General features: G+C 48.3%; 1 protein-coding gene across 8 annotated transcripts in view; it reads right to left on the bottom strand.

Moving 5' to 3' along the window:
- Positions 1–4274, bottom strand: part of USP40 (ubiquitin specific peptidase 40) — a 660245-nt gene extending 655971 nt beyond the window's left edge. For 4 of the 8 annotated variants that reach the window (XM_078681395.1, XM_078681397.1, XM_078681400.1 and 1 more), the window contains exon 1: positions 3766–3899. The gene's annotated coding sequence lies outside the window, so the exon portion shown is untranslated. Of the gene's footprint in view, positions 1–3765; positions 3900–4098 lie in introns of those variants that run through there. The other 4 variants (XM_078681394.1, XM_078681396.1, XM_078681399.1 and 1 more) reach the window with 2 other exon arrangements.
- Between the last annotated feature and the right edge of the window lie 22834 nt (positions 4275–27108).

Raw genomic sequence — 27108 nt, 5'->3', positions numbered from 1 at the left:
CAGAACTCCCGTAAAAAGTGAGGGTCACAGCATAGGAAAAGAAGACTGGTGAAATGATGTCCAGTGAGGGCAGATGAAAACATACTTTGCTCAGGTATACCATTGCCATTCAATCGGGCAGCCCAACACAAATTTATATTAACTGCATTGCAGAGGACAGGGTACTGCTGACGGTGAATGACTATCAGTAGAGAAATAAGTCTCTTTACAAAGATGATGTGTGACAAAAAGCAGCGATGATGGACAGCAACAACATCCGCACAGTACTCCACGATCATGGAAAAGACGACTAAGTGATGTCATATCAACAGTGCACTTACTGCCCAGGATCACAAGTGCTGGTCTTGGTGCTGAAAGGTTTTTTTTAATTGTTTTTGTTGATTTTTCATAAAGTAAACCTCACAAATATCAAGTAGTAACAAAATGGACCGTCACACTACAGCATTCATCTTCCCAGCGATGGGTAAACAGCAAACAAATGCAGAAGAGCATAGACTTTGCATAGTTACACATAATACATCAAAATAATAGGAGGACATAATCAAACACTTCTATCAAACAGCAGGTATGTTACTTAAATAGTTTGTTAAGTACTGCCAGTAATCTTTCGGTCTGGAACGGGCAGGTAATTCTTCCTCATATGTATGGGTGCTGAAAGGTTTCATGAACAGGGTTCTCCAGCAACACTAAGATTGTTGTCAATGGAGAAGAATATTAAGTAGTGAAAAGAAGAAAAAAAACATGAACTGTCATAAACATTAATCAGGCCTAGTATATGTGGGCCTATAAATGTTAAACTACAAAAGCACACCCACTGGTTGGGTGGATCAGGTATGGTCTCAATTTTGAGGCAATGTGTCCCAGAGGCAAGGTACAAATAAAGATATCAAAATGCAGTCAAATAAGAAAAGACTTACTCAATAGGTGAGTTTTAGTGCAGAACTGTAAAAAGTATGAAGGCTTAATGCAAAAATTCAAAGGGTACAATACAGAAATAGTAAAGTGCAGATGCAGCAAATCTCATTTAAATGCAAAAAGCCATTTCCATAAACGATCTCAATAATAGGACAGTACATGATAGCCAAAATCAAAAATATAGCCCTCCCTTCATTCAGGTATAATCCTGTTTGGGAGCTAAGCGGAGCCTAACGCCTAAACAAACATGCAATGGAGGGCAATCAAAGGCTCTCAGTTTGTTATCATTTAACAAGTACTTAAGAGAAACCACAATTTGGCAGCAGGCTTTCGACTTTGTTCAACATACATACATACATACATACATACATACATACATACATATATATATATATATATATATATATATATATATCAGATATGCATGCACTGTAAGAATGTCAGATGTTTCTGACTGAATGAGTATTAACATGAACAACAAGTTAAATATAACTTCCTCATGTTTTTAAATGTAATTCATCTAAAGCTCTATTCAACCCAAAGCAAGGTGCTATACATCTCATACACAAGTTAAATATTTACGATAAATCATACAAGTGTGCAAATCAATGTACAGAATGTTGCATAAGAAAATGAGGGTTTCAAGTTCGAGGAGTCGCACATCGTCTTTACAGGTAGGGATTGTATGTTAAGAGTGCACATGGAATGTTCCACAGTACTACGCCTAGTACTCTGGAAATGTTACTTCAGGGGTCCTTTCCAAGGCTGAAATTAAAGAAAGTGAAGAACAAGTTTGTCGATTTGGCCCTCGTACTGGCAAAGAGGCAACTTGTCATTAAAAGAAAGTCGTCAGGAGGCCGTGTGGTATCTAGGTGGGAGACTGCCGTTAAGGAATGGACTAGGGCAGAAGAATGAGTGGCCCGGAAAGAGGAAGCCGGGGGGTGGGGCGCCAGCTATAGCGCCTCTTTGGTCAGAGGTGCTGGAAGCCTTTGAGTATCCAAAGGGCGGTACAGTGTCCTCAGCCAATGATTCTGAGTCTGAGGAGGAGGGTGGTGACTCTGTAGTCTAGACCCCATCACACTACCTGCATTGCTATCAGGGGCTCCAGGTTGGGATGAGAGACCCCTGTAAGGGACAGATGGATGAGTCATGGAGGGACGGGAGCTTGGCATGATCTATTCCTGAAGGTTCTCACCTGATAATGCCTACCTGATCATGGTGGGGGAAGTGGGTAGCTTCCAGCATCCGGCCTCCAAGACACATGTTTGCCGAAATGGACCCATGATGATGAGGCTAGGCCCAAAATGGTTTTCCTACTGTTAAGACGTGTAGGTCTATTCAGAATTTCATCAACAATTGACACTGGACATGAATGTCCTGATGCTATGTCATACGTGGTATGTGGTGCCTCAATGCGCTATTGTATAGGTATGAGTTGATATGTGGGGATATCCTGATCTGGAGGTTGATGTACATATGTACCTCTTTATATATATGGTGGACTGGGATTTCAGATGTGCTAATGCAATGTGTATATGATTGACCTTACGTAAAACCTAACAAACATATATTATTTTTAAGTAAGCGCATGGCGGGGAGAAACAAAAAGTCAGGATTTAAAACGTAAAGCAGTGTCTGGGGTTGTCTGTACTCATAAATCTATTACTACTAAAACAAACCCTCTTTAGCAGATTGTTGAAAAAACAATAATGTTTTAAACCCATGGTTTGTTGTTTGTATGTAGGTCCTTGATGCCGGTTCATAGTTCACGTATATCTATTAGAAGGGTTGCAATGTATGAACTGCAAGCAAGAAAAGGATCTGTGTGTCAAAAGAAGGAACCCATTAATCAATCTACGTAAAATAAAAATGCATCACTTGCGCGATATACGATATGCTTTGCAGGAGGCACATAAACTCAATATGCTACTTTCATAGTCAAAACTGTGACTAGACGAAACGCAGATCTTCCCGGTAGGTGCATTATTCACCAGTTATCTTAGCAGTATTACTCCCTGAGATTTACTGAGCACACAAAGATCTCTGCAGCATGTGCCTTAACCCCATTACTTTTGTGACGCAGCGGCGGCACAAAGCCAGCGCCATGCTGCGGGCTATTTACAACATGACGCATCTGGGAGATGTGTCAAATTGTAAATCCCTGCGCCACATGTGGGCGTTCCTGCGCAGGAGGGGCGTTCCGGTGCAGGAAAGCCTCCTAAAAGTGACTTAGTGAAATCTACAAGATTTCACTCAGTCACTTTTAAGGCCATGCTGCGTCAAAACCCTGCGCCTGCTTGAAGCAGGCGTAAGGAATGACGCAGCATGTTAGGGATAGGGGCACCCCGAGCCTTGCTGCAGCTGCGTTGCGCTTGGGACGCAACTCCAGCAATGCAACGCCTTTCCCTGGGGGATGCGACATGCATCTGCCCATCCGTTCGCCGCATTGTAAATGCGGCGCATCAGTGGTGGCGCACGGTGGGCAGATGCGTCACAACTCTTTTGGCGCATCCCTGTTGATTAGCAGAGATGCACCAGAAGTAGTAAATCTGCCTCTCCCTATTTAGAGTACCTGCTTGCTAATTTGAAGTGCCGGTACACTTATACTAAATGTATTGCACCAGTGCTGAGAAGTGCAGGTACGCCTCCCTTTCAAATGAAATAAATGCATGTACTCAGAAACGGACAGTACCTGCTCATTTAACGCACTTTGAACTGCCCTTTCTACAGAGCGGTTTAACTGCAAGTACCCGCAAGCCGTGGTGGGGAAGCAGGTCGATTCCGTCACTTTGGACAGGAGCTGTCAGAGTCTTGTGGAGCGAGTAAGTGATGCTCACACTTCAAACTCACCTTCCTAGTAGTGCCCAGAGTGTCTCGGACCCAGAAGAGTTGTAGGAAGAGAGCAGTGGCATTGGAGACAATGCCCAGCGGACACTTCCTGAGCCCTACGCGCACGTGCGGCACCCCGCACAACCTACACGGTGGGGGAGGGGCCTGCGCCGTAGGGCGGACTCGCCGTGCACCCGAGGGAGGGGCTTACACTGACTAGCGGTGGGCGCTAGTTCGGCGGAGCAGTAGTTCTCGGCGCCACGGAAGTTAGTGCTCTTGGCTGGGCACTTCAGAACCTACGGTTCTGCGGGCGTGCAGTCAGACTAAGCCGCCGTTAGCGAATATTTTGCTCACCAGTGCCAACCCAGTCATACGAATCGCACAGGTTTCTAAAGCTGCGTCCGGCCTGGGCACAGGATCACGGGCATTCACAGTCCTCCACGACGGAAGGGTCAGGCAACCCGTTCACTGACGGAAGTGGGAAACGTGCAGCACGTGTACGCTCCTTCACACCGCAACCAATGAACAACAGGAAAACATTCAACTGTCGAATCACAAGCCATAATACAGTATTGTACTGTTCAGCAACCAGTGAATGGAGATGACTGTTCTAGCCAATCACTAAAAACTGTTGCTTCAGCGAATCTCAGGTAAACTGGATTTCACCCCAGTAAATAAAATGTTTACGCCTACGATTTTCACCCCAGTAAATAAAATGTTTACGCCTACGATTTTTTTGTGTGCAAGCTTTAATACAACTTTACGTAGGGCAGTAGGCGCCGAGTTATAAGGGTTTGACTTGAGACCAACCAATGATATAATAAGTGTCCGATAGTTGAGCCAGGACCTCTTACGGCTGTGTACTGGAACCTTTCTTTCAGAAAGACAAGGTGTGAAATAGTGTTGGGTATTTTAAAAGGGGACTAAGGTAGGTGTTAGTGACATACAAGACTGCAATTCAAAACCATATCATCCTTATCATCCCTTTAGCACTCAAACATTATGACGTTCAAGGCATAACAGTATATTTTAGGTGCTGAAAAATTGATTGCCCCTTTTAAATGCATCAAGAAAGTGTACTCCTTTTGATTCATAAGGTAAATTTCTCACTAAGTATGAAGATCTGGATTTATTTTACATTAGTAAAACAACTTAAATGTTTTTTTCACATTTTCATTTGGGATAACTAGTTTTTAGGGTACAGCCTGCCGGCAAGAGGATGCGCTAGCGCATGCATCTCTCTTGCGAGAACTATTGTTTACAAAAATGTCTTGGAGCCCGCCCATTGCTTACCATTTGTTGGTTGCAATGTCCCTCTTCTTTGCAGCCGTGTTAATTGGCCAGTAACGGCTAAACGTAACTTCCGATCCTTTCAGTGGAGCAGGAACCAAGCACAGATTTATGCAACTTAATCAGTGTACATCCGCTGCTCTCAACGTAAATGTAAATGTGGGTGTACTTGTAAAGCGCGCTGCGACTCCATGGAGTATCCTGGCGCTGAAGACCGCTGGGGAACCCGTCCTGGTTTTCCCTGTGAGATGGTCCCTTTCTGGGTATCTCCAAGGTGAAACCAGGCATCCCGGCGTCTGTGGGGGGCTGTTGTAGAGATGAGGCAAGCTTAATGCCCAGAGTTGCCGAGTGTGTTCCCTGGTTAGAGTAGGCACCGCGGCGAGAATTATCGAGTCCGTTTTGACCCTGGTCCACGATTCGGGGATTATTTATTCCCCCTCCCACTTGCTCTGCCTGCGCTACCTCCATAGAGCTTTTTAGGTCTCGCTGAGCCAACGCATGCACTGCTCTGCGAGACATTTAGTGTGTGGGCTTTTAAAAGTCCTACCACACTCTTTTGGCTGGCATAGAGTGTGCAGTTACACGCACAATGACGAGCAGAGGCGCCATATGGCTTTCCTTTCTCGTCATGGTGTGCGCAAATCGCACACCACTTGCCAGCCTACTTTTAGTTTTGCCGTCACGCGCCTCTCTGTCTTGCTCACTTCTCCCCCACCACAGAGCACGTCTCCCGCGCGGCTGCGTCCCTTTCTCAACTTCTCTCCCCTAAATGCTACAGTTTCTTACAGCAACCACAATTTAAACAGATTTCAATCTTTCTTGCTAAACCGAGTCTCCAATGAGGCTGCAGCTTTATACAGTATATTTGTTTTAAAAATGACCATACCAAGGAGCACTTTATACACCTAAGAAGCAGATATTGTTTAAATTCAAAACTGCAACGTAGTAGCTTTCTGCTTTTGCTCAATAGCTTGTAATTGCGAGCCAATAACTTTACCTTCCTATATCTACTTCAAAGAATATTTATTAGCTGAGCGTAATCAGCGGTATTTATAATACGTGCTACTGGTAAGCGCCCCAAACTACCGGCTTATATTTAGCATTGCCCTGGGTTCATATAGTGAACCCCATTACTCAGGCAATTGCTTCACAGAACATCTTTTCGGTTCACCCTGCACAATATACATCACTGAAACCATACAAAGGGGGGTGTTATGCTGTTTCAAGGCACAAACTTGCAAAATACGTGTTTGGCAAACGTTTATTGTCTAGTTTTTTTAATAACCTTTTATTGTGGGCGAAGCACTGAATATTTCTATCCACATATTAAAAAAAGGTACCGTGGCTCTTATGAGGCAGCAGCTTACACCACTGTTTAATTTGCCCAACACAAAGCACACAAACGGTACAAATGGGGAGTGCTTTTTTTTTTTAAGGAATACACATTCACTGATCGCGTTTTTAGTGTTTGGGAAGGCAATTTTGCACAAAATGCGTGTGTCCCCAGCTAGCTTGCTTAAGTTAAAAATGCCTGTACTGTTGTTTTTAGGAAAACCAGTGTTTACGATAAAATATTGTATTTACTTTTCTTTTGTTTCTTGCCGCAAATATTTTGAACAACATTTATTTTATTTGGAAAATGCATGTGTGCCTAGTTAGTTTGCTTACGTTAAACATGCCTGTAATGTATTTATATTGAATAGCAGTGATTACAATGCATTTTTGGAACAAAAATACCGAGATGAATACCGCTGGCATGTATTATAATTATATAGGGGACTTTCTAACACTGCACCTGTTTTTTTAGTTAGCTGCAATCTTTTATATTCTTTACAGAGCAGTACAATTTCAATTACAACAAAAAATTAGCATAGCATAATTTCTGTTTGTTATTTATTTTTTGGGCTAATAATAACAAAATCTAGTTGTCAGCATTGCAAGAACAAAAGAATAATAAGGAATTTTTTAATTGTACATACATTTTTTAATATGGTTGTTCTGTTGGACATAATGCCTTCTTGGTCATATATAAGGTAACAAAAATGCTTCTGGCACTTTTTTATTACAACTTTTCAGCATGCTGCACAGCAGCCACGCTTCTCTACAGCACAGCTTAAACACATTGACAAAGTCAATAGCTCTGCCTAAACACTTATAAGGCCCCAAAGGCGAGACCTATTGGATATGCAAATTCTTGTTATTTTAAGCTACCAGTCAGTTTCTCTCTCTCTTGTACACAGTGACCTTAGATAATGCATGTCTGATTAGGCGCTGCAGCCCATTGTTGTCTGCATGCCTTGCCTTCCCCAAGGCCCTCATCTTATCGCAAGGTGGCAGGTTATCACTGGAAAAAGTCTTGTAGCCTCATCTCCTGTGGTTGTCTTTCCTTGTCTGCTTTCCTCAAATGTCATTTACCCAAACCCATTTCCTGTCTTTTTTTCCTCATTAAGTGTTTTTGACTGTTATTTCATTTTAAATGGCCCTCTATGCTGACACCAAGCCTCTTCTAAGCACAGTATTTCTTTATTCCTCATGGCAGGGCTTGTGCATGATCTCTAAGAGCAGAATTTCGACCGAAAGTGATCTTGCAAACATATAGCAGGAGTTCACACAGAGGCTTCACTTGCACAAGTAGTCACATGGGCTGCTATCTGCTCACATGCATTATGTGTCATTACATATGGACCAGCTAAGGTTTATGAGCGACGTACAGGAAATGTCTCTTGTCACAGGCTTATACTGAGCTCACAAGCAGTGCATTGCGTATGTGATACTTTACTCATGGTACAGCAGCCGTAATGCATAACATCCGGTAAGGATCTGGTGCGTGTCAGCAATCTGCACTCTGGGCGCTTCTATGGAGCGGCTCTTTATCCAGAAGTCCTGTTCAACAGTGCAAATATAGGAGTCTTTATCCGGCCGGTAATCCAGTTAAAGAACACATTAGGCATCTATGGTGATGTCAGTGAATTCTATGGCTATGATGTTATCTGATTGTCCTGAGATGGCACGAGAGCTCTTCCTGTCACCGTTATCAGTGACAGTTTCTCTTAGTGCCTCTCTGTAGATGAATGTCTCTCTGTGCTTCTCAATAAACGCTTGATTCCTGCAACTCGAGTCTTCCCCTCAATAGGATCTTCGTCTTTACAATGGTGACAGAGGATGTTAAAAAGTCGGACTGATTGGCAACCTTGTGAGTACGTATTTACTTTCCCATTATTTTCCAGTCTTCATTCAGCTGTTAACTGAGGCACAAATTAATAGCACTGAGAATGTCCTTCTTTGCTGCATGGTACAGTATGTTTTTGTAGCTTTTGCACAGTGCGGTACTAAAATTCGATCACTGTCCGGAATCAGCTATTTTACGAAGTATGGCGTAGTATTCATAGTTGGTCTCATGTGTTTCTGCCCAGATTCTACTGTGGGTAAATTGTTGTAGACTATTTTGCGCACGCTTACTAAACCAGTGATCTTGAGAACAGATACGTGCTGCGCAGCAGTTTTTCTACCGCACCACCGGAAGTGCAAGACGCTAAGTTGAAACGTACCCCCTGCTACAGTAAAACTTTACACGCAGCTCAGAGCATAGGCTCTGTGGGATCGCAATCGTGTTTTCAAGACTTTGAATTGAAATGTACTGTCTGTCACAGTAAAGCTCTGCGCGCATCTCAGCGCATATGCTTGGTGGGATCGCAATCAAGTCGTTAAGTTGAAATGTACTGTCTGCCACTGTAAAGCCTCACGCACTACTCAACGCTGGGTGGGATCGCAAGCACGTAACGGAACCTCACCTCATCCACACTGCAAGCATCACTCTCAACCTTCTTGTGCACCTACCATCAATAAAGTATCCTGCTCAGCTGGGCGTGGTTATTTTGTGGGAACAGCAGACTTTCCAAGCACTAAAAGCGTCTTCAATAGAAGTTTTATTTTGTTGTCTCATTCTTCCGGTGGCACCTGTTAGACCTGACACCTTTTGGCGTGGTTCTTCCCCCATCTTTTTGCCTCTGACTCATGTGTTTTGATGCTGTGCTGGATTTCGTTTTTGCTGATTTAGATGTTTTGGACACTCTGCCACTGCTGATCAGTGTCAGAGTGTAAGTGCTCCTTCTGTAAATTGTGATATTGATTGAGTATACCGAATTGGCATATTTGTATCACCACGAAGTCCCTAGTAGAGGGCACTGTGTGTGCCAGGGCTGGTGATGACAAATGCTGCTAGTGGGCCTGCAGCGCAGATTGCGCCACCCACATGAGTAGCTTTAAAATGGTGACTCAGGCCTGCCAGCGCAGGGCCTGTGTGCAGTCCGTGACTGCCATGTCAGCCTGGCCCGTGTCCCCACTGGCTAGGCCCAATCCTTCCCTGTCTGTGCACATCAGTCACCCCTATGGAAGGCTCAAGGTACCCCCCTGGGCAGGGTGCAGTGTATGGATAAGGTAGAGCATGTGCTAGTGCAGGTACTATGCTCTGGTAGTGGGCTACAGCCATTTTGTGTGCTCACTGCTGTAAGGCTATCTTGCTCCATAGCGTAACATGGAGGGGGGCTGGGCCCATGTGATACCAGCCTATCTCCCCATAGGAACAAGATGGGACATAAGTGAAAGATACCCCTGGACTCAGAATTTAATGACACATCTTTTAGTGAAGGGTGTTTTTAAATCCTGTGTTGGAGAATAGCACTTTTAGAAAGTGGCTGTTCTCTTGTCTAAACCCTTTTCTGTGTGCCTGGGTTTGTGGAATGTCTGCCTGGTCTGGATGTGACAGGAAGGGGCTTCAGAGCCCCAGAGGAGAGGGTCGGAGCCATCCCGGGGATGAAAGGGCACATCTGCCTGCTTGGGAGGAGGGAGGAAGGAATGCCAGATAAGTGCTGGGCTGTGCCTGCCTACCTCCCCCACATTCGCTCTCTCCTGGTGGTCAACTGACCCCACTGGCCCTGAAGCTGACAGGAAGAAGAAAGCCAGAGACACCTCAGTGCTCCGCAACCCCCAGAACTGGTTTAGACTGGACCCAGGGCCTCCATGCACCAAGAACTTCAAAGACATTGGGGGTATAAGGAAAGGACCCCTGTCTGCAGAAAGTTAGATTCTGAAACTCTACAATCAAGACGGACCCTCTGCTGGAAGGAGGACGGCGAGAGAACAAAAGGAAGATTGCCTTGCTGTGTGCTCTAAGGGCTGACCTGTTCTGCTGTATCACTGGAAGCTGAGGAGGGGAAAGGGACTTTGCTGTGGGCTGTGTCCCTGCCTGCTTGAAACTGCTGAGACTTTGCTGTGTGCTGTGCCTACAGCTTGAATCTCCAAGGGCCTGAGAAGAGCTGGCTCCCTGTCTGCAACCCAGGAACATAAAGGTTGCCCAATTACTGCAAGACTCTGCTGTGCCCCCCCCCCTGAAGCTGTGGGCCGGGGAGATCGTGAAACTGCTGTGTGCAGTGAACATCGGGGACTGCTCGACTAAGCCTGGCTGTGTGTCCCGGATAGCGCGCTGGCTGCTCTCTGCTCTGATTGAGAGCGCCGCGCTGATTGCTGCCTGCTTTGCCCCGAGATTGGCGTGTTCATCGACACGTGCTCGTGGGGGCCGAGGGGTTCTGAAGCTCCCCCAGCGCAGCGCGGGTTAATTCCGCTTGCCTGCATCATCACCGCCGCGGGCCCGGGCCCTGAAATCGACCTCGAGGGTCTGCTTGCATTCACGAAGGGGCCGTGCGGTGATTGGCCGTGGCCGGAGGCTGGTAGAGAAGTGCCGCGACCGGATTGGCCGATTCCCCCAAAGCTGCGGTGACGTCGCGGAGGGCTCGGCAGAAGTGCCGCGACCGGATTGGCTGATTCCCCCCAGAGCTGCGGACGTCACTGAGGGCTCGGCAGAAACGCCGCGACGGGATTGGCTGGCTTCGCTGAAGCTGCTGCGAGAGCCGAGGAAGTGCTGTGATCACCGCCGGGACCGGGGAAGACTGACCCGACCTCGCCGAGGGATCTGGAGAAGTGCTCGAGCCCCCGGCCTGCCGTCTCTGCTCCCCGCCGCTCCCCGAAGGATTGAGAGCAGGCGGAGAGCCTGCTGAGACCGGCCGGGCCCGAGCGTGAATGAGCGCTCCCCAGCGAGGTCCACCTGAGGCAGGAGAAGTGCCGGGGGAGGGAAAAGGAGTCCCCCCCGGCCCTCGGGTGAGACGCGCTTGTAGCGCTTAGGCTTCTCAGCGGTAGGGGATGATTCCTCTGGCACAGGTTGGCATCCACCTTGTTTTCCTTGCTCGTTTTTAGGGCTAATATAAAGTCAATCAGTATTACTCGTTGTTTTTGATACCGAGGGACTAGAGACTATTTTTGTTTTGATTCTAAGAACTGCCTATTTACAAGACCTACTAAGAATTAAGTGCAACCTTGTTCTAGATGAAGTGTTTAACGTGCAACCTTTAAACTAGAAATGCTATCTGTTCTAAAGAAGTGATTATCGTGCAACTGCTTGATTTACCTTGCTGAAACTAGATAAAGTTATATATTTTTATAAAAATATACTTACCTGTGTGGTCTCAGTTTGTGGTGGATTGGGGATTATTGTTGTGTTAAGTGCAAATGTTATCCACATTGTCTCCGAGTTTAGCCTAGACTGCTCGCGCCATGCTACCTAGAGGGTGAGCAGGGGTTATCTCAGAGGGTTATTCCGTTGCCCTGACCGGAGCTAGGGGTCCCTACTTGGGCCAAGGTACTTACCTTTGCCAACCAGAGACTCCCGGTTCTAACATTGGTGGCAGCGGTGGGATTTTGAACTAATAATTGCACTTGACCGGCAGTGATTTCTTGTACATCACTAGTCTAGTTTAGCAGAACAGGTTGCGCAAGACTTTTTCTTTTTGGTGAAACCTTTTTAGTTGAAAAAGGGTAGGAAGCATCATGTCTCGGAAAGCGCCAAGCGTGAATGGAGACGTGGAGGTGGAATTTGAAATCCAGAAGTTGTTAACCTATAACAAGGAGCAACTGAGAAAAGTCTGCAAACAGCTTGAATGCCCAGTGAGGGGCGGCGCAAATAAGGAAGAGCTAAGGACAGCTCTGAGGGCCTGGTGGGAGGCCAAACATGGTGTCCCAGAAGCTCCTATGGAAGAGGGTGGCGCACAGGAGATTGGGTTTTTGCCCAGTGAATTGCCAGTGGCAAAGCCAGCGTCTAGGGCCGGCAGCACCCACTCCAGTAGGATTATTTCTCCAGAGGAGTTGGAGGAGAATCAGAGAGCTAGGGCCCATGAGATTGAGCTTTTGAAGCTCAGGGCGGAAGCCGATGAGAAGAAACTGCGCCTGGAAATTGAGAAAGAGGCACAGGAGAGGAGGCATGCTCTCGCTTTGGAGGAAAAGAAGCTCCAATTGGCTCATGAGAGGAGCATGAAGGAATTGGATTTCAAATATAAAGAGAGGGGGTCCAGTTCTAATGGTGGCAGCGCACAACCAGTACAGGCGGGTAAGGTATACATACCAAAGGATCTGGTACAGAATTATCAGAGGGGTGAGGATATTTATGCGTGGTTCAGAGCGTATGAACTTGCCTTAAAGATGAATGAGGTGCCTGAGAAGAATTGGGGAGCAGGATTGTGGAAGCATTTTGAGGCCTCTGGGAGGGATGTTTTGGCACCCTTAGAAGCAGAGGATGCTTTGTCCTACTCCGCCATGAAGGAGGCTTTGTGCCTCAGGTATGGGCTCACTGCTGAACAGTACCGCCAGAAGTTTAGGAACTTCAAGAAGCTTGATTCAAGTACTTGGGTGGAGTGTGTGAGTATGTACACGCGTGCACTGGAAGGTTGGATGAAGGGCAGCAAAGTTACTGATTATGTGGGGTTGTGTCACTTGATTAGTAGGGAGCACTTAAGTAGTTTGTGTGTCCCAGAGCTGCGCCAGCATCTTTTGGATAGTAAGTTAACTGATCCCAGTGAGCTTGCTAAAGAGGCGGACCGGTGGACTAGCACCAGGGTCCACAAGGGGGTGGTAAGTACCCCCGCCAAAGGTGGACAGGGTCCCCAACAGAAGAGTGGGGGGGACACGGGTAATCAAAAGGAGTCTTCTAAAGGGCCCCAAACTGGTTCCCAGGAGAAGGTGTCTCAACCCCCCAAGTCTAAGAAGTCCTGGCCCCGTAAGGGCAAGCAGGACAACAGGCCCCCGCCTACCTGCTTTACATGTGGGGCGGTGGGGCACATTGCCCCCAAATGTCCAAAGAAACCTCCAGCACCCTCTGGTGCTCCAGCACCGGCATTGGCCAGTGTAGCTTTGGGAGGGGATTTGATCTCTAGTGGGGAGGAAGGGTTAGCAGTGATGACCCTTGTCTCTTTAGGAGACCGAGAGATGGCCCAGGAAACCTTGCTGCCCCAAAACACTAAGAAATACGGGCAGAAGGTGACCATCAATGGACAGGTGGTGGAGGCTCTGAGAGACACAGGGGCCAGCGTGACATCTGTTAGGTGTCAGTGGGTGTCTGAAGAGCAAATTGTTCCCCAGGTACTCCGGCCTGTGGTGGCAGCTGACAGTTCAGTGCGCTACTGCAGGCTGGCGAAAGTTCCATTTGAATGGGGAGGAGTCTCCGGTATTTTGGAGATTGTAGTAAGTGATGCCTTGCCTGTAGATTGTCTATTAGGTAATGACCTGGAGAGCTCCCCATGGAAAGAGGTGGAGCACCGGACTCACTTGGAGATGTTGGGTTTGCCTGCGTGGATCTGTGTGTCCACCCGTGCAATGACAGTAAGAGAGGGCGGTCTAACGGAGCTGGAGCCTGGAACAATGGCCCAGGGACCTGCCAAGAGAGGAAGGGGTAGAGGGCGCGGGAAACCGGCCCCCACTGTTCCCACGGTCCAGGAGGAGGCAGACCCGGAAGGGGATGCCCTGGAACCTACAGGGGAGCAAGTGGCCGAACTAGGGGAATTGCCTGAGCTGTCCCAGTGGCAGCAAGAGGGTGGTCCCTCCAGGGAGGAATTCTGCCAGGCTCAGAAGGAGTGCCCTTCTCTCATTGGTGTGCGGCAGCAGGCTGCTGACCAGGCCGCAGGCCTGGGGTCCAAGGAGCATTTGATCTATTGGGAGGATGACTTACTTTATAGTGAGCCTAAGTTCGCTGAGCCCGGCGCAGCCCGTGTGCTGGTAGTACCGGAGCGCTTCAGGAACTTCCTACTGGGTCTGGCTCATGACGTGCCTCTCGCTGGACATCTGGGGCAAGACAAGACCTATCACAGGCTTGTCACCCATTTCTACTGGCCCCAGATGAAGACGCATGTCTCTGCCTTCTGTAAGTCTTGTCAGACTTGTCAGGCCAGTGGCAAGAGTGGAGGGAAGCGCGTGGCACCCCTCCAACCCTTTCCCGTGGTGAGCACCCCTTTTGAGCGGGTGGGCATTGACATCGTGGGGCCCCTGGATCCCAAGACAGCCCTAGGCAACAGGTTTATCCTGGTCTTGGTGGACCATGCCACTCGGTACCCGGAAGCCCTTCCGCTCAGGACAGTCACCGCCCCAGTGGTGGGCCGTGCCCTGATGGGGATCTTTTCCCGGGTGGGATTTCCGAAGGAGGTCGTTTCGGACCGCGGGACAAACTTCATTTCTAAATATATGAAGTCCCTGTGGAGTGAGTGTGGGGTGACATACAAATTCACCACTCCTTACCACCCTCAAGGAAATGGTTTGGTTGAGAGATTCAACCGCACATTGAAGGGCATGATTATGGGCCTGGAAGAGCCCATGAGGCGGAAATGGGATGTCTTGTTGCCATGCCTGTTGTTTGCCTACAGGGAGGTGCCTCAGAAATCATTAGGGTTCAGTCCCTTTGAGTTGCTGTATGGCCACCCTGTCAGAGGGCCTCTGGCTCTGGTGAAGGAGGGGTGGGAGAAATCCCGTGGGAAAACCCCTCAGGATGTGTTCAGCTATGTGCTGGCCATTCGCAACCAGACCAAGCGCTTCAGGAAGCTCGCTCAAGAGAACCTGGAGGCTAGCCAGGAGGAAATGAAGAGGTGGTATGACCAGAACACTTCTCTAGTGGAGTTCCAACCTGGACAGAAAGTGTGGGTGATGGCGCCGGTGGAGCCTTGTGCGCTCCGTGACAAGTGGTCTGGGCCATATGAGGTGGTGGAGCGCAAGAGCGAGGTTACCTATTTGGTTAACCTGAAGACTCCCAGGCAGCCCCTGAGAGTGCTACATGTGAACCGCCTCAAACCCCACTTTGAAAGAACTGAAGTGACTATGCTCATGGCTACAGATGTTGGAGGGGAGGAGGATAGTGATCCTCTCCCTGACCTCCTGGCAGTCAAGGAGCAAGATGGGTCAGTGGATGGTGTGGTCCTCTCCCCCACCCTGACCCCAGAACAGCAGGAGGACTGTCGCCAAGTCTTGGGTCAGTTCGCCCCACTGTTCTCCCTGACCCCAGGTGTCACCAAATGGTGCGTCCACGACGTGGACACTGGAGACAGCATGCCTGTGAAACAGAAGTTTTACAGGGTGGCTGACAAGGTCAGAGCTAGCATCAAGGAAGAAGTTTCCAAGATGTTGGCGCTTGGGGTTATTGAGCCCTCCAGCAGCCCCTGGGCTAGCCCAGTGGTCTTAGTGCCTAAGAAAGCTGCTACCCCCGGTGGCCCCCCAGAACTTCGGTTCTGCGTGGACTACCGTGGGCTCAATGCGGTCACGAAGACTGACGCGCACCCCATCCCCAGAGCTGATGAGCTGGTGGATCGGTTGGGAGCTGCCCAGTACCTGAGTACTTTTGACTTGACTTCAGGGTACTGGCAGATTGCCTTAACTGACGGGGCAAAGGAGAGGTCAGCATTTTCAACGCCAGAAGGACACTTCCAGTTTCGTGTCATGCCCTTTGGGTTGAAAAATGCCCCCGCACATTTCAGAGATTGGTCAACCAGGTACTGGCAGGGCTGGAGCAATTCAGCGCAGCCTACCTGGATGACATTGCGGTGTTCAGCTCCACTTGGGAGGAACACCTGCAACACCTCACTGAAGTGTTGAAGGCTCTGCAGAAGGCAGGCCTCACTATCAAGGCCAGTAAATGCCAGATAGGGCAGGGATCTGTGGTGTACTTGGGACACCAGGTGGGGAGCGGCAAGGTGGCGCCCCTACAGGCGAAGATTGATACCATTCTGGCTTGGGAACCCCCCAAGACCCAGACTGAGGTGAGAGCCTTTCTAGGTCTCACCGGGTATTACAGACGGTTTGTCAAAGGCTATGGCACCATTGTGGCCCCTTTGACAGAGCTGACATCTAGGAATCAGCCCAGGAAAGTGAATTGGACTGAGGCCTGTCAAACTGCTTTTGACACCCTCAAAACTGCCATGTGCACAGCACCGGTGCTTAAGGCACCTGACTTTTCAAGTGAGTTCATTGTGCAAACTGACGCTTCAGAGCAAGGCGTGGGAGCAGTGCTCTCACAGATCAATGACGAGGGAGGAGACCAACCTGTGGCTTTCATTAGCCGGAGGCTAATCCCCAGGGAACAAAAATGGAGTGCCATTGAAAGAGAAGCTTTCGCTGTGGTCTGGGCTCTGAAGAAGCTGAGGCCCTACCTGTTTGGGACTCACTTCCGTGTTCAGACCGACCACAGGCCCCTCAGATGGTTAATGCAGATGAGGGGTGAGAATCCAAAATTGTTGAGGTGGTCCATTTCCCTACAGGGGATGGACTTTACGGTGGAGCACCGCCCTGGTACAGAACACGCCAACGCTGACGGTCTGTCCAGATTCTTCCGCCTTAGTGATGAGGACTCCCAAGAGGTTGGGTAGTTCTCCCCACTTTCAGCTGGAGGGGACACGTGTTAGACCTGACACCTTTTGGCGTGGTTCTTCCCCCATCTTTTTGCCTCTGACTCATGTGTTTTGATGCTGTGCTGGATTTCGTTTTTGCTGATTTAGATGTTTTGGACACTCTGCCACTGCTGATCAGTGTCAGAGTGTAAGTGCTCCTTCTGTAAATTGTGATATTGATTGAGTATACCGAATTGGCATATTTGTATCACCACGAAGTCCCTAGTAGAGGGCACTGTGTGTGCCAGGGCTGGTGATGACAAATGCTGCTAGTGGGCCTGCAGCGCAGATTGCGCCACCCACATGAGTAGCTTTAAAATGGTGACTCAGGCCTGCCAGCGCAGGGCCTGTGTGCAGTCCGTGACTGCCATGTCAGCCTGGCCCGTGTCCCCACTGGCTAGGCCCAATCCTTCCCTGTCTGTGCACATCAGTCACCCCTATGGAAGGCTCAAGGTACCCCCCTGGGCAGGGTGCAGTGTATGGATAAGGTAGAGCATGTGCTAGTGCAGGTACTATGCTCTGGTAGTGGGCTACAGCCATTTTGTGTGCTCACTGCTGTAAGGCTATCTTGCTCCATAGCGTAACATGGAGGGGGGCTGGGCCCATGTGATACCAGCCTATCTCCCCATAGGAACAAGATGGGACATAAGTGAAAGATACCCCTGGACTCAGAATTTAATGACACATCTTTTAGTGAAGGGTGTTTTTAAATCCTGTGTTGGAGAATAGCACTTTTAGAAAGTGGCTGTTCTCTTGTCTAAACCCTTTTCTGTGTGCCTGGGTTTGTGGAATGTCTGCCTGGTCTGGATGTGACAGGAAGGGGCTGCAGAGCCCCAGAGGAGAGGGTCGGAGCCATCCCGGGGATGAAAGGGCACATCTGCCTGCTTGGGAGGAGGGAGGAAGGAATGCCAGATAAGTGCTGGGCTGTGCCTGCCTACCTCCCCCACATTCGCTCTCTCCTGGTGGTCAACTGACCCCACTGGCCCTGAAGCTGACAGGAAGAAGAAAGCCAGAGACACCTCAGTGCTCCGCAACCCCCAGAACTGGTTTAGACTGGACCCAGGGCCTCCATGCACCAAGAACTTCAAAGACATTGGGGGTATAAGGAAAGGACCCCTGTCTGCAGAAAGTTAGATTCTGAAACTCTACAATCAAGACGGACCCTCTGCTGGAAGGAGGACGGCGAGAGAACAAAAGGAAGATTGCCTTGCTGTGTGCTCTAAGGGCTGACCTGTTCTGCTGTATCACTGGAAGCTGAGGAGGGGAAAGGGACTTTGCTGTGGGCTGTGTCCCTGCCTGCTTGAAACTGCTGAGACTTTGCTGTGTGCTGTGCCTACAGCTTGAATCTCCAAGGGCCTGAGAAGAGCTGGCTCCCTGTCTGCAACCCAGGAACATAAAGGTTGCCCAAGGACTGCAAGACTCTGCTGTGCCCCCCCCCCTGAAGCTGTGGGCCGGGGAGATCGTGAAACTGCTGTGTGCAGTGAACATCGGGGACTGCTCGACTAAGCCTGGCTGTGTGTCCCGGATAGCGCGCTGGCTGCTCTCTGCTCTGATTGAGAGCGCCGCGCTGATTGCTGCCTGCTTTGCCCCGAGATTGGCGTGTTCATCGACACGTGCTCGTGGGGGCCGAGGGGTTCTGAAGCTCCCCCAGCGCAGCGCGGGTTAATTCCGCTTGCCTGCATCATCACCGCCGCGGGCCCGGGCCCTGAAATCGACCTCGAGGGTCTGCTTGCATTCACGAAGGGGCCGTGCGGTGATTGGCCGTGGCCGGAGGCTGGTAGGGAAGTGCCGCGACCGGATTGGCCGATTCCCCCAAAGCTGCGGTGACGTCGCGGAGGGCTCGGCAGAAGTGCCGCGACCGGATTGGCTGATTCCCCCCAGAGCTGCGGACGTCACTGAGGGCTCGGCAGAAACGCCGCGACGGGATTGGCTGGCTTCGCTGAAGCTGCTGCGAGAGCCGAGGAAGTGCTGTGATCACCGCCGGGACCGGGGAAGACTGACCCGACCTCGCCGAGGGATCTGGAGAAGTGCTCGAGCCCCCGGCCTGCCGTCTCTGCTCCCCGCCGCTCCCCGAAGGATTGAGAGCAGGCGGAGAGCCTGCTGAGACCGGCCGGGCCCGAGCGTGAATGAGCGCTCCCCAGCGAGGTCCACCTGAGGCAGGAGAAGTGCCGGGGGAGGGAAAAGGAGTCCCCCCCGGCCCTCGGGTGAGACGCGCTTGTAGCGCTTAGGCTTCTCAGCGGTAGGGGATGATTCCTCTGGCACAGGTTGGCATCCACCTTGTTTTCCTTGCTCGTTTTTAGGGCTAATATAAAGTCAATCAGTATTACTCGTTGTTTTTGATACCGAGGGACTAGAGACTATTTTTGTTTTGATTCTAAGAACTGCCTATTTACAAGACCTACTAAGAATTAAGTGCAACCTTGTTCTAGATGAAGTGTTTAACGTGCAACCTTTAAACTAGAAATGCTATCTGTTCTAAAGAAGTGATTATCGTGCAACTGCTTGATTTACCTTGCTGAAACTAGATAAAGTTATATATTTTTATAAAAATATACTTACCTGTGTGGTCTCAGTTTGTGGTGGATTGGGGATTATTGTTGTGTTAAGTGCAAATGTTATCCACATTGTCTCCGAGTTTAGCCTAGACTGCTCGCGCCATGCTACCTAGAGGGTGAGCAGGGGTTATCTCAGAGGGTTATTCCGTTGCCCTGACCGGAGCTAGGGGTCCCTACTTGGGCCAAGGTACTTACCTTTGCCAACCAGAGACTCCCGGTTCTAACAGCACCCATTTCCTGCTCTACTCCAGTCAGGTGACTTTCAACAGCCAATCAGGGATTGAAGTTTTTTTCTCCAGCTCTCACAAGTACAGAAGTAAATATCGGACTGGGATTGGATTATCTCTCTTTGTTCATCACACAAGACAAGGAACCCTGGTTCAATTTTGTTTTTTTAACATGCTTTAATTGCCCTTTTCATTTTGATCATCTACCACCATATGAACCTCCGGAAGGCGAAGATCCGGATGAGTTTGAGATAGCTGTAGCTTAATTAGATAAGTACTTTACCGAGACATGTATACCAGTATACATTCTTCACTAGAGTCCAAAAACCCACAGAAAGTATAGATATGTGTATAACTGCGTTAAAGGTTCTAGCAGCCAAATGTGAATTTGACAATTTTACATCGCAATTGATAAGAGACCAATTAGAGGCCATATGTCATTGCAAAAGAATATAAGAATGGTTGTTGACTTGTAAAGATCCGTCTTTAGACAAAGCAATAGATATTGAAAAAGCATAGAAAGTTCTTTGGAGGATGCAAAACAAATAGAGGCTGCTTGGACAAATTCAACCATTACAGGAGCTATGACCAATAAAGTATTTGTGAGCAAGAGCGATGACAATAAGAAACAAAATCTCATGAGAGGGGGAAGAACTTTCACCCAAATAGAACTTTTAACCAGAACATTAGTTGTTACAGATGTGGTTCACCTTTACAAGTGTCATCTTTGAAGAATTGTCCGGCTGTAAATCAACAATGTGGGAAAATAGGTAATTTCGATAGATTGTGCAGGATGCAAAAAGAAAGAATATCAGATGTATGTTGAGCGAGCCGGAGGGGTGTGACCATGGGGACAATGCTAATATGGAATACCTCCTTGTGGTAAAAGATAAAGGTAAACAAAACGCTGCGCTTATTGTTGATCCAGATGTGGATGTCATGATTGAGGGAGTTCAATTCAAACTCCTGGTAGATGCAGGAGCGTGCATTACCATTGTTTCGCAAGACAAATATTTTCAGTGTTGGAATGAGAAAGAATTAATTTCACCAGATGTGCTGACTGTGGCTTTTGAAGGAAGCAAATTAGACTTGTTAGGATATTTTTGGGCTACTATTGAAGTTTTAGGAGAAATCATTAAAGGAACCATTTATTTTGCAAAAAATGTATCAATGTTCTAGGTTTGGTGCATCAAGCAGAGTTCAACCTCACTATAATACCTGGATGGTATAAGCCTGTTTTTATAGACAAAAAAAATGTAAATTCATTGATCTGTACTAGCACTAGTACAGTAGTTAAGTGGAAACAGAAGTTTAAGAAGGTTTTTCAAGACCATTTAGGGAAGATAACTGACTTCAAATATACCATTAAAGTGAAGCAAAATGCCAATCCGGTCAAGTACAAATTGCGTAGTGTCCCACTCAGTATCAGGACAATTTGACTGAAATTTTGAAGGATTTGTGTGTACAGGCTATCATCGAAAAGATAGATGCAACTTTGTGGCTTTCTTCCATTTTCCTAGCAAAGAAAAGGAAAGGGGAATTATGAATGTGTGTTGATTTGAGAAGTTTGAATGATGCTATCTGGTTTGACAATTTTCCCCTGCCTAGGATTGAGAACTTGACAGCTGCCGTGTTCAAAGACTGATGACTGAAATGTTCCAGAGTAATCCTCATGTAGTGGTCTTTCAGGACTACATACTTCTTTTTCCCAAAAGTGAGGCAGAGCATGATGATGCTTTTGAGGAGGTTTTTGGCATACTAGAGAAAAGAGATGTAACGTTACGTAAGGACAAATGCACACTAAAAACAAATAAGAATGAATATCTAGGACACATTCTTTCCAAAGAAGGAGTTAGGCCCAGACCTGGATTAGTCAAGAGTATTGTAGAGGCACCTGCACCTAAAATTAGAGAGCAGCGTAAGTCGTTTCTTGGCATGTTTGAATTTTATGCCAAATTTGTGAAAGATTTTTCCAAAACAACTGAATCTTTCAGGGCACCCCTAAGGAAAGGAGCAGATTTTGCATGGTCTGAGGAATGTGACAAGGTGTTCCGGGAAATAAAAGATAGCATTGTCAGTGCTCCAGCTTTACATCCTTTTGTGAAGGTAAGGCAGACTGTGGTAACTGTGGATGCATGTGAGTATGGTTTGGGGGTGGTGTTATCACAGTGTGAAGGCATGAAGGAACATACTGTGGGGTGTGCGTCCAGAACATTACGTCCAGTGGAACGCAAATTCTGGGTCATAGAAAGAGAGCTGTTTTTGCCTGTGTGGAGTGTTGAAAAATGTAAGGAATATTTATGGGTTAGGCCTTTTGTATTAAAGACTGACCATCGTCATCTAGTTGACATCTTGTTAGGTAGAAAAATCAAACGAACAACAGCTCGCCTGGCAAGGCTATCTGCCAAGCTTCTTGAATATTCTTTCACTGTTGAATATATTCCAGGGGGTAAAAACTGTAGAGCAGATTGCCTCTCTAGATTGCCCATTGCTGATACTAAAGAACAAGATTGGGAGATGAAAGTTGAGGAGTGTTTTGTAGCCTGTATCGATAAAAATAATATGGCTATGGGTGAACAAGTGTGGATAACTGCTGTGGATAGTGATATCATTTCAAAAGAAGTCTCATCCTTGATAAGAAGAGGTTGGCGCAAAGAGAAAAATGTGTCACCAGATTTCCAAATGTTTAGGAAAGTTTCTGATGAACTATCTATCAATGGTGGTAAAGTAGTTAGAGAAGATAAACTGATTCCACCTGATTGTCTACGCCAAATGATAATCTCTGCTGCTCATGTTGGCCATTTGGGGTCCACCATCACAAAGAGGAAAACAGGGAATGATTTTTGGTGGCCAAACATGGATAGCCAGATTGATGATTTTGTACGAGGATGTGTAAGATGCAAATCCGGGGATAAAACGTCAGTCACTGAGGAGATTGTTGAGTCAGTTGTTCCTCCACCTGGCAGGGCCTGGCAAAAGTTGGGAATGGATTTACTAGGGTCCTTTCATGTTCTGCCACAGAGAATGAAATATTTTCTAGTTATAGTGGACCTTTTGTCTAGATGGGCTGAAGTGGAGCCCATACATTTTGCAACCACATAGAGAGTAATCAATTGCTTGAACAAAATATTTCTTTTTGGAAGGTTTTTCTGAGGAAATCTTGACAGACAATGGGGTTCAATTTGTTTCAGCAGAAATGGGAAATTTTTTACGCATTTGTCGCATTAAACATATCAGGACACCTCTCTATCACCCACAAAGTAAAAGCAAAGTAGAGAGGTTCAACAAAGTATTGGTGGAGTGTGTGCAAGCAGCCTACAGGAGCAATGTATGTGTGCTTCAGGCCATACAAGACCTGGCATGGTCATATTGCACGACTCCCCATGTTACTGCAACCATAAGCCCCTTTGAGCTCATGAGGGGTAGGAAAGCTTCCACAGAGATGTATCTGTTTTCGATGGTCAAAACATTTCATGAAGGGTGCAATATGAAGCAGGCGTAGGAGTTGGCAAACAAGAAATCAAATGTTGTCAATGAGAAAAGATGTGAATTTAAGGTTTGTAAGGAAGCCAACAAAATAAAAATTGGAGGTTGGCTCAGGGTTAAAAATCCTGTGTTGATGAGAAAAGGTTTATCTTAATTTCAGTATGTGAGATATGTAAGAATGTGGTGAGATTGTCCAATAGGAGTTGGTGGAGTCCATCTCGTGTAGCATTGGATGCCAGATCACAGTTCAAAAATATAAATAGATTTGAGGATAAGTGTCAGGTAGGTCATGTTTCTACAAAGGATGATAATAAAATGCTAACATGCAGAAGCGGCACACAAGTTCATTCTAGACCTGGCAAATACCGTGATTTTGTCACATTAGGTGTCTCTTAGGAGTGACATGTTTATTTAGAGGAAATAAGACCTATGCTGTGTTTATAGTTGAATTCTTGTTTTTTGTTTATTTAGCTCTACTTACTCTATTTTTCCCTTTAATCTTTTGATTAAAAGGAGAGAGGTATCTGATTGTCCTGAGGTAACACGAGAGCTCTTCCTGTCACCGTTATCAGTGCTGGTTTCTCTTCATGCCTCTCAGTAGATGGAGGTCTCTCTGTGCTTCTCAATAAACACCTGAACCCTACACCTCAAGTCTTGGTGTCTTCGCCTCAGTGGGATCTTCATCTTTAAAGCATCATCACCCACAGTGGATCATATCATATTGCGACAATAGATGTTATCTGCTTTTAGTGGGACAACAGTTGTAATTTGCATCCAAATGTATTAATGCATGGACATGGACACACCTACTTTCTTTATGTTACAAATGGGGGTGGGGTCGCACACTACTCACACACCGGCGGTGTCGCCCCTAAGGACTCTGGTCAATGTAGTAAAGTGTTCGCGATGCATCATCTTTCGATCTTCTGCTATCTTCGCTGTCTTCGCCATCCCTGGACACGTGTTTCGGGGTATTACCCCTCATCAGCATGGATAGGCCGTGTACTGGGGTTGCCGATGGCTGCCAATATCTGCCAGGTATAGTACCACTCAGGCGCGTAGGTGCGGGATCCCAGGCTCGTCAGCCCGCTGCTCAAGGGAGCTTTAAAGTTACAAATGGGGGTGGGGTCGCACACTACTCACACACCGGCGGTGTCGCCCCTAAGGACTCTGGTCAATGTAGTAAAGTGTTCGCGATGCATCATCTTTCGATCTTCTGCTATCTTCGCTGTCTTCGCCATCCCTGGACACGTGTTTCGGGGTATTACCCCTCATCAGCAGGGATAGGCCGTGTACTGGGGTTGCAGATGGCTGCCAATATCTGCCAGGTATAGTACCACTCAGGCGCGTAGGTGCGGGATCCCAGGCTCGTCAGCCCGCTGCTCAAGGGAGCTTTAAAGTTACAAATGGGGGTGGGGTCGCACACTACTGACACACCGGCGGTGTCGCCCCTAAGGACTCTGGTTAATGTAGTAAAGTGTTCGCGATGCATCTTCTTTCGATCTTCTGCTATCTTCGCTGTCTTCGCCATCCCTGGACACGTGTTTCGGGGTATTACCCCTCATCAGCAGGGATAGGCCGTGTACTGGGGTTGCCGATGGCTGCCAATATCTGCCAGGTATAGTACCACTCAGGCGCGTAGGTGCGGGATCCCAGGCTCGTCAGCCCGCTGCTCAAGGGAGCTTTAAAGTTACAAATGGGGGTGGGGTCGCACACTACTCACACACCGGCGGTGTCGCCCCTAAGGACTCTGGTCAATGTAGTAAAGTGTTCGCGATGCATCATCTTTCGATCTTCTGCTATCTTCGCTGTCTTCGCCATCCCTGGACACGTGTTTCGGGGTATTACCCCTCATCATCAGGGATAGGCCGTGTACTGGGGTTGCCGATGGCTGCCAATATCTGCCAGGTATAGTACCACTCAGGCGCGTAGGTGCGGGATCCCAGGCTCGTTACCCCGCTGCTCAAGGGAGCTTTAAAGTTACAAATGGGGGTGGGGTCGCACACTACTCACACACCGGCGGTGTCGCCCCTAAGGACTCTGGTCAATGTAGTAAAGTGTTCGCGATGCATCATCTTTCGATCTTCTGCTAACTTTGCTGTCTTCGCCATCCCTGGACACGTGTTTCGGGGTATTACCCCTCATCAGCAGGGATAGGCCGTGTACTGGGGTTGCCGATGGCTGCCAATATCTGCCAGGTATAGTACCACTCAGGCGCGTAGGTGCGGGATCCCAGGCTCGTCAGCCCGCTGCTCAAGGGAGCTTTAAAGTTACAAATGGGGTTGGGGTCGCACACTACTCACACACCGGCGGTGTCGCCCCTAAGGACTCTGGTCAATGTAGTAAAGTGTTCGCGATGCATCATCTTTCGATCTTCTGCTATCTTCGCTGTCTTCGCCATCCCTGGACACGTGTTTCGGGGTATTACCCCTCATCAGCGGGGATAGGCCGTGTACTGGGGTTGCCGATGGCTGCCAATATCTGCCAGGTATAGCAACCCCATACGTACGCCTATTCCCTGCTGATGAAGGGTAACAACCCAGAAATACGTGTCCAGGGATGGCCAGCACAAGGGTGAACACACTCGGGACTTTACAAGAAGCACAAACGCTGAATTGAACCGCATTGACCATAATGCTTAGGGGCGAACCCGCTGGTGGGTGGAGCAGTGTGCGACCCCATGGAATACTGTTTATTAAGGCTCCCTTGAGCCGGTTGAGCTGACGAGCTCGGGATCACGCACCTGCGCGCCGTGGAGAGGTACCAGACCTGAGAACACTTTTGGCAGCCTACACAGCAACCCCATACGTACGCCTATTCCCTGCTGATGAAGGGTAACGACCCAGAAACACGTGTCCAGGGATGGCCAGCACAACGGTGAACACACTCGGGACTTTACAAGAAGCACACACCCTGAATTGAACCGCATTGACCATAATGCTTAGGGGCGAACCCGCTGGTGGGTGGAGCAGTGTGCGACCCCATGGAATACTGTTTATTAAGGCTCCCTTGAGCCGGTTGAGCTGACGAGCTCGGGATCACGCACCTGCGTGCCGTGGAGAGGTACCAGACCTGAGAACACTTTTGGCAGCCTACACAGCAACCCCATACGTACGCCTATTCCCTGCTGATGAAGGGTAACGACCCAGAAACACGTGTCCAGGGATGGCCAGCACAACGGTGAACACACTCGGGACTTTACAAGAAGCACACACGCTGAATTGAACCGCATTGACCATAATGCTTAGGGGCGAACCCGCTGGTGGGTGGAGCAGTGTGCGACCCCATGGAATACTGTTTATTAAGGCTCCCTTGAGCCGGTTGAGCTGACGAGCTCGGGATCACGCACCTGCGCGCCGTGGAGAGGTACCAGACCTGAGAACACTTTTGGCAGCCTACACAGCAACCCCATACGTACGCCTATTCCCTGCTGATGAAGGGTAACGACCCAGAAACACGTGTCCAGGGATGGCCAGCACAACGGTGAACACACTCGGGACTTTACAAGAAGCACACACGCTGAATTGAACCGCATTGACTATAATGCTTAGGGGCGAACCCGCTGGTGGGTGGGGCAGTGTGCGACCCCATGGAATACTGTTTATTAAGGCTCCCTTGAGCCGGTTGAGCTGACGAGCTCGGGATCACGCACCTGCGGGCCGTGGAGAGGTACCAGACCTGAGAACACTTTTGGCAGTCTACACAGCAACCCCATACGTACGCCTATTCCCTGCTGATGAAGGGTAACGACCCAGAAACACGTGTCCAGGGATGGCCAGCACAACGGTGAACACACTCAGGACTTTACAAGAAGCACACACGCTGAATTGAACCGCATTGACCATAATGCTTAGGGGCGAACCCGCTGGTGGGTGGAGCAGTGTGCGACCCCATGGAATACTACTTTCTTTATGTGATAGGATTTTTTGCCAGGTGTAGTTTTTTTTCTTGTTTACACGTGAGATTAATTGATTTTTTCAGAATCACAGAAGTGATGCGCCAAAATCTAGCAAGCATTGGAAAATCCAATAGGTCTCGCCTTTAACCCCTTTGCTGCTA

The sequence above is a fragment of the Lissotriton helveticus genome, chromosome 3_1 (assembly GCF_964261635.1).
Source record: "Lissotriton helveticus chromosome 3_1, aLisHel1.1, whole genome shotgun sequence".
Classification (NCBI taxonomy): Eukaryota; Metazoa; Chordata; class Amphibia; order Caudata; family Salamandridae; genus Lissotriton; species Lissotriton helveticus.
Note: the sequence above shows the minus strand (reverse complement) of the source record. Positions and strands in the feature narration are given on the sequence as shown.